Source organism: Cynoglossus semilaevis, chromosome 11 (assembly GCF_000523025.1).
Source record: "Cynoglossus semilaevis isolate Cse_v1.0 chromosome 11, Cse_v1.0, whole genome shotgun sequence".
In the NCBI taxonomy this organism is placed as follows: Eukaryota; Metazoa; Chordata; class Actinopteri; order Pleuronectiformes; family Cynoglossidae; genus Cynoglossus; species Cynoglossus semilaevis.
Window position 1 is genome coordinate 14,246,045 of NC_024317.1, and position 10,704 is coordinate 14,256,748.

The 10,704-nt window shown below is 39.2% G+C and overlaps 1 long non-coding RNA gene across 1 annotated transcript in view; it reads left to right on the forward strand.

Moving 5' to 3' along the window:
* The window catches only part of LOC112487736 (uncharacterized), a 19,052-nt gene extending 10,293 nt beyond the window's left edge, over nucleotides 1-8,759 (forward strand). The window contains exons 2-3 of the long non-coding RNA XR_003051098.1: nucleotides 6,807-6,902; nucleotides 7,066-8,759. This is a non-coding gene — a long non-coding RNA (uncharacterized LOC112487736). The remainder of the gene's footprint in view (nucleotides 1-6,806; nucleotides 6,903-7,065) is intronic.
* Nucleotides 8,760-10,704: the final 1,945 nt, after the last annotated feature.

A 10,704-nucleotide genomic window follows, 5' to 3' on the forward strand; every position in this document is an offset into this window, starting at 1 on the left:
TGAGTTTCGAGAAACCTGAGTTTGAAAAATTCCAGTGAAACCTTCGCTGAAGTGATGGAACGAGGTAATTAACGCCTCATGATTGATTGATTGTCGTTGATTTTGGGAATTCAATGTTGACATCATCATTGATGCATCATTATTTCCAGAACTGGCTATGTTAACACAATGGTCACAATTTTATCCTTCTCATAAAACCCTATTTTTTCTCTATTGTTAACCAAACTTGAGAAACTGCCCCCAAAACCCAAAAACATGAACGTCCTACACGTTCAATCAGTATGTGGCCAATGGGGTTAATAGCACCCCCTACAGATATGGTTCTTTTGGGGTTTTTTTTCATTTTGTGTGGATGGTAGTCCTTAGTTCATCGATAGTCCTTAGATGAACTACAACTTTGTTAGTACAAAAACAAATCTTGGGTCCAAACTCCCAAAAAGAACTAAAATGTTTTTAAAAAATATAATAAACTGTCGTATGCTTTTTAATAACATAATTTTAGAATTCTGTACATTTACTGCAGTACATTTTGCATACTTTTGCATTATTTTTTTTTGTTGGAAAGAGAATGAAGGGACCACGCACACACACACACACACACAGGCACACATTACTGCCTATAAAAAGTTCAGACTACTGTTAATCTTACTATAACTTTGATTTAATTTGCAGCCATTATTTCATCTGGTTTTGAATATTAATCTGCTCTCCTGGCCAATTCAAACAGCTAATTACCCATCAATATTATCTAATATTTTTGTGTTTTACCAACCCTTTATTACCTGTATGACACAAGTACTCATTGTTTTTTAAAAAACTTTTTGTTATTATTTTTACAGCCATTTTTTAAATGAGTTTTTGTTGGCATTCATTTTTTAACATGCAGCGGTCTTCTGGGCCGACCTTCAGCCCACCCCGAAACAAACATCTGGCTGTAATGAAGCTCGTCTTTGGTGCTAAACTAAATTAGTTTTACTTCACGGGGAATTTCTACTAATTAAAATGTACTTTCTGACAGGATTTTAGCTCATTGTTTGCCAGGATTTAGCCAATTTTTAATAGGAACTTTGGGAATTCTTTGGTTTTCACTTCACACCTCTGTTCCATTTCTCTTTAACACATTTGGTCAAATGAGGTTTTTTACTGGACTGTCGAAGCGCAGTTTTGTACATGATTTCATGTTTTATATGAGTGCTTTGGCAGTGGCTATGATCAAACAGACCTGTTATTGCTGAACTACACTTTCAGCTTGTTTCTTGGTCACATTTAAATATTTTTCTCTCAATTTTTAGTATGTTCTTTAACTTCCTTTTCAAGGATTTTGTCCATCCATCCATTCATCCATCCATTTTCGTCCGCTTATCCATTACCGGGTCGCGGGGCAGCAGTCCCAAATCACACTGCACCGTACCAGCCCCTCATGAACCTGAATGTTTATTCCGTGGACTTTAGTGTATGACAGTGATATGTTTCAAATCGTCACCAACAGGCGGCACATAAAATAATAGGAAGTGCTTGAAAAACATTCTATAGCGAAAATCCATCAGCGCCACTGTATCTCAGTAAATGTTATCAGTGGGACATCTTCTTTGAAAAAAGATAATGTCAATCCTTAGGTGACAGGAAGTGTCCCAGCGAAAACCAGGTCATTGCCGTTAGTTTGTGACCCAGATTCCAAGTGCGAGATCTGGTAATTACTATAGATCATCAGAATGTAGGTCAGAAAACCGTCAAGGTGTGATGGCGTTGCACCTCAAGCTGATAAGAAAACAGCTACAGGAGTCGAGAAAGTGACTTTAATTATTTTCTGGTAAAAATCAGTGGAAGTGTTTTTTGAATTGATTGAATGTTGTTTCAAGGTTTTTCTTTGTGTTTTAGTTCAGTTTTCCCTTTTTATTTTACTTCTACACATCTACACATTTTCACCTTTTAACAATTTATTTCCTTAATTTTACCAAGATTTTTCTGTTTTTCTTCTTCTGTTAAATACAAAATTATTTCTGCTGTTTTGACTATTAATGACTATTAAATTTAAAGAGTTACTTATTTCTTAATTAATAAAATAACAATTTAATTGCAATTTGTAAAACACAATTTACATTTAACTTTGATTTAGTTACATTTAAAGCATTTATTAATATTTTAAAAAATGTTAAAAATCAATTTTTAATAATTTGATGAATAAATGATAAAATTTGTTAAATTTTTATTTATTCAGCCTATTTGTGAAAATAAACTTCCTGTATGGAATAAATTACAACTGCCTAATTAATGATGATTGTCTACCTTAGCCAATCATCATTAAGCCAACCAGCGACTTTAGGTGGGCAAACCCAGCACATAGCGATAGCACACACACACACGAGATGGCGAGTTCAGAGACAAAGGGGAAGACGGCGTTTTTGAGGTGGAAATACAGGTATTACTTTGACCTCGTCGAGGTGAAAATGTACAAAATGTTCAGTGTACATTATGTCCCAGAACAGGCAGGATGGAACAGCTGGAGAAAAGTGTCAGGAGTGATCTGTGACAGAAGAGTGTCAGCTGAGGTGAAGGAATACGTTTACAGGACGGTGGTGAGACCAGCCATGATGTATGGTTTAGAGACGGTAGCAATAGGCAGAAGACAGGAGTCAGAGTAGAAGATGCAGAGAACAGGGAGAGCTGGAAATCAATGGTTCACTGTGACAACCCCTGAAAAAAAGGGACAAAGAAGAAAGAAGAAGAAGAAGAAGAAGAAGAGTGTTGAATTCACCTAACACTAGTGTGTAGTGTCACAAATGAAGACTCTCAGGACACTGTTTCAACACTGAATACGGTTCAAATTATATTGACACTATGGAAAGTGTTAATTATAACTATAAAAACATTTTATAGTTAATTTAATTAAAAAAAACTACTCCTAAAAACAGTACTATTTCCAAAAACATTTTTATTTCAAACAAACACCTCTTTGACATTTTTTTAAAAAGTAACTATAAATAGTTACTTTCCCTGCTAACTACTTACTTTTATAGTGGAGTAACTCAATTACTAACTCAGTTACGTTTAGGGAGGAGTAACTATAACTAATTACTTTTTCAAAGTAACTTTCCCAACACTGTACATTAGTAATAGTTTAATTTTGTTTTAATGTTTTAACCATTTTTGTTTTTTGATCAAAAAAAATAGGTGTTCTTCCTGAGGTCCACACCCTTGACACAGATGTGTCAATCACTGGATCGATGACCTCAATCCAATGATTGAGTGTGAGCCTCAAACTTGTTTTTCTCTGTGACCTACTTTCTTTCTCACACTAACCAGCGTTCACAGATGTTTGTCAGAGTCTGTTCCAAAAATCAGAAACAGAAGCCAGAGTTCATTAGAGAGATTGGTGGTTCTCAGCCTCGGGTCTGCAGTCCAATCCAGCATCAGGTGTTCCCAGGTCAGCTTTAAAGGATAATGTCATCTTCAAATGAGTGAAGGACTCTGGATGTTTTGGGGGATTTTTTTTTAATATTGAAATGAAGTTTTAAAGTGCTGCTGTCGCTGCTGCTGCTGTCACCGCTGCTGCTGCTGTCACCGCTGCTGCTGCTGTTTCTGTTGTCACTGCTGCTGCGGCCGTCACTGCTGCTGGTGCTGTCACTGCTGCGGCTGCTGTCACTGCTGCGGCTGCTGCTGCTGCTGGTGCCACTGCTGCTGGCGCTGCTGCTGCTGCCACTGCTGCTGCTGCGGCTGCTGTCACTGCTGCGGCTGCTGCTGCTGCTACTCCTGCTGCTGCTGCTGTTTCTGTTGTCACTGCTACTCATGGTGCTGCTGCTGCTACTCCTGCTGCTGCTGCTGCTGCTGCTCCAATTACCATGCAGCAGATGTTTAGCTTTCACAGCGTTGGATGAATGTCAAAGTCAGTTTTATTATTTTGAAGAGTGCAGTAAAAATATTTCTGGTAGATGTGTGTTTATTCAAAAAATGTATTCAGAGTGAAAGATGAAAATGTAGACGCCTGCTATCGTGTTGAATAAGTGGCTCAGATGAGATGAGGAACTCCATCAGTAAATACAGATGTCATCTTCATCACCATCACTCCTGTAATCTGTATCGTCTATATCATTGTTTCCCAAAGAGTGGGTTGCGACCCTCAGGTGGGTCGCAAGAGCTTCTTTTGGGGTGGGGGTGGGGTGGGGGGTCGTCTCACATCATGTTTCCCAGGAATTGTTTTTCCCAGGTGTCAAACTCAGGCTCACAATCTGGCCAACAATGTAATGATATTTGGCCTGTGAGATCATATCAAATGTGGACCAGCGTTGGCCTGACAGTATATAGCTCCTGTATTGGATGCACACATACCATATGTTATAGCACATACACTTTGGTTTTTTGTTATTGTTGGCCTGTGAAACTTTTTTTTACATTAAATAGGAACTCAATAGGCTACAGATAAAGAGACATAATTTCTCATGTGTTTATAATATTAAACTTTGTTCTTGTTTCAGATTTAATGTTTATGCAAAACTAAAGTTTGTTCCCATGTGAAAAAACATATCTGGAGAGAAGGGAAAACATTTACACAATTACTGTCAATGTTTAATAAATATCCACCCCTGGTCTACATCATCTTCACTGGAATCACCAAGCACTCGACCAACACCATCCTCCACACATCATCCTCATCCTCATCCTCATCATCATCATCATCATCATGGTCTCTGTTGTCATCCTCTTTGAGGATATTATGCTGTTGCTGTCACTGCTGCTGCCGGTAATGAATGCTGTTGCTGTCACTGTTACCTTGATGTTGTTTCCTGTGCGGTAATCTACCCGAGTCTGAGACAATTGTTTGTGAAAAGCAGACGATCAGGTTTGGTCTGCGGTGTGTGACAGTAGTTAGCACTGATTGCGTTAGAAGACACAGGTGAATCATTTCCTTCAGATCATGGTTCATGCCAAAAGCGATAGAGGTGAAAAAAAATCTGGAAACACCTGTATGTGCAGCTCCATCATTTTTGGACCATTGCCTCATTCACTTGTCACACTTCTCGATGCTGTGGAGGAAGAAAATGGCGTGTGGGAGAGTTATTAGTTCCAGCCGTGCCTCACAGAAAGTCTGACAGTTTACCAAAGAGTCCCACCTCGGGGCTGACTTTATCCCATGCCTCTTCTTTTTTTGTTCCGCTCCCTATAAAACATAGCAACGGTGTTGTTGCCCACGCATTGATGATAACTTTGTCCTCCATTGATCACAATCTACTCTGCTAAATAAACTCGCCGTTGTTTGGATGTCACTTCATCTGCGTTCTTCGTGCAGAGCACCAATCACGCCTCATGATATTAAGTTACTGACACAGTTACAATGATTGTGTATGTAGTCAATCCGCGCCTATCGCTTTTGGTGTGAACCCATTAGGCTCCGGCTTTAACTGACCTTTGAGTTATCAATACTTCATATCTAAATCTTAGAATATCTGTAGACTCTGTCCTTTAAAAAAAAGAAAAACTATTTTGTGTTTAGTTGTTAGCATGTTACCATTTGCGAGGCTTAACAAGCCTTTAACTTTTTTTTTTTTTAAATCTCAAAAATCAGTGTTTTCTGCTGAGCAGGAAGTCAGAATAATTCAACAGGACTGAGGACAGAGAGGACGACAGCAGCACAGATTCAGATTTTCCCAGGAAATAGATCAAATCAATAATTTATGCTTTCACAGCAGCAGCAGCAGCAGCACAGGAGGACTCTCCTGTCCTGTCCAGGAACTGTGATCTGATGGTCAGTCATCGTCTGATATTTTTTATTTTTTTGCCCCTGGTTGAACATCAGAGATGAAGTCAGGCTAGTGTTGGAGAAATGATCTGTGAAGTCGAATGACTTTATGCTGGGGAAGAGAGGGACGTTCAAATGTCACTGACCACGGTAACGCTGTCAGCTGTGTGTGTGTGTGTGTGTCTTGATTTAAGTGGTTGGTCGTTTGTGTGTGTGTTCATTTTTGAGTTTGTGTGAATGTGTGTGTGTGTATTGGTTATTGTGTTAAACGGTGTGTGTGTGTATGGAGTGTTTCAGACCTGAAAAAGGATGATACGCTGTTCTGCGCCAATTCACACTCCATCCGCTAGGGGGAACAGTTGAGCAGGTTTTGCTTGAGACCTGCTGTCACCTGGACCCAGACTGAAACAGAGATAACTGCAGCTGACAAAACAAACTCCTGAATCTGTTGTTTTTTCCTGTGTTTAACGGCCATGGTTGTTTCTGCTGCTGAAACTTTTCATCAAACACGACTCGTGGTCCAGGAGTGTTTGAACAGAACGAACACCAGTTAGTAAACATGGATCCAACACACGTTTCAGTCGACAGAGTGACGCTTAAATTTGGCAGAAATACCACCTTGGGATGATTGGTGTAGGGGGCGCTGGCGGGCTGCTTCAGTGCAGAGCAGATTGACTTTTTCACACATGTCTGGAGTGAAGAGGAGGAGGAGGAGGCACTCTGGTCCATCCAATCATACAGTAGCTCTTCATCACCATACACTGGACATTAAAAAATATACAAATATATTTCAGCACTTTAACTTAGGTTAAAAAAAAACATGGGATGTAAAGCCTGCGAAACCAGTCACATCACAGTGTAGAACGTAAACGTCTCTAAACCCGTTTCACCAAACTGCAAGTCCAGTACTGCCTCTTGTGGTAAGGTGGTGTCACTTCAGTCAATGACTTATCAGTTAAGACAAACAAATGTCTCACTTTTAAACTGTTAACTGTGATGTTTTTTTTTTTACAGTGTTAGCTCTGTGTTATTAATATAATAATTCTATAATAATAATAATTCTGTTTTCTAGGTAACACCATACTTTTGCATCATGTGGCTTTGGAAAAATCTGGAACCTGGGATTTCGAGACCAATGACCATCGGGATGTGCCTTCAGGTCATACAGGTCAGTTTTCAGCAGAAATCAGAGAGCGGTGGGTTTGTGTCCCAACAAAGGGTGTGAAAAGATCTGGTGCTGAATGTCAGCAAACACACACACACACACACACCTGCTCTAGTTCCCATGCTCTCTCCGTGGCCTCAGAAACCTAATATTCCTCCTTTTCCAGGCAGATTTCCACTGCCTCCTGGAATGTTAAGCTCCACTTGTGGCTCAGCTTTTGTTCCACTGCCGTGAAACAAAAGGTAAAGTGGCTTTTCAACTACCACCACACACACACACACACACACACACACACACACACAACCACGTCACAATCCCCTGAAATCCCTGTCAACAGTTGTTTCTCTTTTCTTTTCTCCACACTCACAGTAAACAGTAAATTATTCACGTGAGAATAATCCATGAAACTGTATTACTATAAATACAGACAATTCAACTCCACATTAAAAAAAAAACCAAGATCATCCAGGCAGTAATAGTTTACACTTTGTTTGAGTTAAAAGTATTAAACAATCTCATTTTAAATTGCATTTTGTTCAACAAAATCTTAAAATTGTCTTTTACAAAGAATACAGTTTCATGCAGAAAGTGGTAAATATATACATGTATTTTAAAAAAAATAGCTTCAACAAAGACATGTCCTTATACTCCCGGCAGCCATCTTTGTGGTGTGAGTTCAGGTGAGAATGTGTGTCAAGTCAGTCTCTGTAAAAACAAAGAATGTAGGCCACCGTGCACGTTTGGAACACATTTGCGAAGTGGGTCAAAACGACGGGTGTGGGTGTGGGCTTTCCTTCTTTAATGAACGTGATGAGCAGCTGTCAGATTGTTACCATTCATCGGCCCTTTGCCATAAAGCTTTGTGAGTTTTAATCCTGACGTTACCATCAGTCATTATCGTCATTATCATCGTCATTATTGTGTTTTTGTTTACTGAGGTAACTTCGACTCTCAGCCTTTTATGTAAGAAATGATGCTAATATTCTTATGTAATTGTCATTGAATGAATTTTTAACACAATGACTTTGTTGCATTTTTCAGTTTTGTCTTAAAACAAAGAAGGAAACGTAACCAGCTCGTGTCTGGGGGTTCCACTGTACACTAGAGTTATCTTTTCTATTACAAAAATGTTCTTCTCTAAATGTAGTATAAAATACTACATACAGATCATATTTCATTTTTAATTAAAATTAATCAAAGTGTAATATTATTTTAATATGGATAAAAGGAGGAGAATGTATTATAAAATGATTTAGTTACCTTAAGATAAAAAGCAGATTTAATGAATAACATAAAGTAAATGTTGGAATATTAAATCTTTTTTGAATGGGATTACAGCACGAATACAACTATGGCCTCATGTGATGTAATCTTCAATTGTCAAAGAAACAAACAAAAAATAAAAACAATAAAATATTATGAAACAACACATAACTATTATGTGACAAAAAGATCGACATTACTTAACAGCACCACAACTGTCAGTCTGTGTTTAGAGGAGGAACTGTTTCAGCCTGTCATTAAAATCATCTCTGCTGATTATTACATAAAAACAGATGTGTGTCACAATACCAGAAACATCCAGGTTTATCAACACTGTTCCTTTTCCTCCTGGCTGGTTTTAATTCTAGGAATTACTTTGGCCACATTCCATTTCGCTCTGCACCTCATTACAGAGACAGTAGTGAGTCTACAGAGTCTGTAATCATCCTCCACTGTCACCTGAAAACACAGTCATTGTCAGCTGTTGTTTCCTGCACACACCCTGAACCAAACCTGACGAGTGCTCCAGCGGCAGTTCTGTCTGAGCTGTAGTCACACGCAGGTCATCAAACCTTTTGTCTGTGATTTAACTTTGATATAAATTAACCTTTTGTCTGTGATTTAACTTTGACTAACATTCAACACACATATATAAATATATATGTGTGTGTGTGTGTATATGTATGTATGTATAGTATACATCCATCATTGAGTAGACACAACTGGAAGCAGTGCTTTTATATGTTATATTATATAGATTATATATATATATATTATCGTCAGTGCAGGAGGGGGTCTGAGTTTTAATGTGGAGGCGATGAAGCTGTTAACACTGATGATGGACAGAAGTCAGAGTCAGAGTTTTTTTTTTTTTTTTTTTTTTCTGAACCGTTTCACGGTCACGTCTGCAATCCTGAGCCTAGAGGCTCAGTCTAGGAGACGATGTAAAATAAATCAAATTAAACTTTGGGCTGGTAATTCAATTTCATTTATATGTTAAAGACGTAGTATTTGGTTGGTTGGTTTCAGTAGTGGATTGATAGTGTTCAATTGATTTGATTGGCTCGAATGCTCTTTGTAGGTTTCATGTTGTGCTAATTATTTGACTCCTTTATTTGTGAAATGTTGTGTATTTTAGAGGATTTCCAGCTTAATCTGAGGCTAGGCTGCAGCCGCGCTTCATTTTTTCTCCAGCAGAGGGCCACATCGTATACTATGGTCCAAACATTTATCTGTGATTCAGGTGAACACTGATCAATGTTAAGGGTGTGTTAAGGCACCCCCCCACGTCACTAATGTGTTCTGGTATTTCCCAGGTCAAAGGTCATTGTGGTTAATACAGTCCCATCCTCATTGTCTGAAGTTGTGAGTTAAAGGTCAAAGTTCAGGTCTAGAGACAAATGACACCTAGAAGACACTGAGTAACTCCCTTATACACACTGCCTCCGAGCTGTTTATAAAATCCTCTCTGTATTCTCATAAATACAGATAAAAACTATTTGGTCTGAAGTTGAAACATTTGTGGTTTGTGTATTTCATTACTTTGGTGTCAGAGAGTTTTACTTTGGTGGCCATCGGGTGGCCTGAGGTGAGGTTCATTGTTTTTGTTTTTGTTTTCAGGGTGGAACATTGAGGTCTTTAAAATCAAACAACTGTATCCCTGCAAAACCAACAATTCTCCTTCTTCTTTCCTGAAACTTTGACAACAAAACAACAATAATCACCACACATCACCCACATTCTCCTGCCTTTCTTTTGCCTCGTATCTGCTGAAGTGCTCTGGTGCCCTCTAGGGAAAGTTTGCATCATAGAGATGGGGGGGGGGGGGGGGGGCACATCAGCAGTACAGTTCCCCTTAATGGACCGGCTGTAAATGGAAGACTGTAGAGTCTCCCCGTGGGCCAGAGAAAATGACTTGGTGGGCCGAATTTGGACCCCGGGCCTTGAGTTTGACACATGTGCTATAGTCCAACTACAGATTCTGTAGTTATGTCGATAAGTTGAACAGTCAGTATTTGATTGGTTGAATGCTTTTTATTGGTTGATTTCGGTTAGTTAATACCAGCAATTAAAATGGATGGTTCGTGGATCGACTGATGATTTGATTGGTTCAGACACATATTAATAAAACCATGGAGTGAATCACAGTGAAGCAACAGAAGCTGTTGAGCTGCGATGACTGTGGACCGTGGTTTTGTTTGATGGTTGAACATCTGCTCAGTTCTGTTGACGATGTTCGTCTCACTGCAGCAGTGTGTTGGATTAAGTGGATCTAGACGTTCTCTGCTGCTCTCTCTCTCTCTCTCTCTCTCTCTCTCTCTCTGCCCCCCTCCCCTCCTCCCCGTCTGGTTCTCTTTATCTGGGCCGTTCCTCTTCATCCGTTCTTCCCTCTTCTTCTCATTAAAGGATGTGTCGACGGTTTGATGGCATTTATTCTGCTGCTGCTCTCCATGCCTGTCTCATTTTTCCCATCATCCCTCTCTCTCCCTCTCCCTGTTAATTACCCTGACGGTCTTATCAGTGGACAACTTTCAAACTGGAC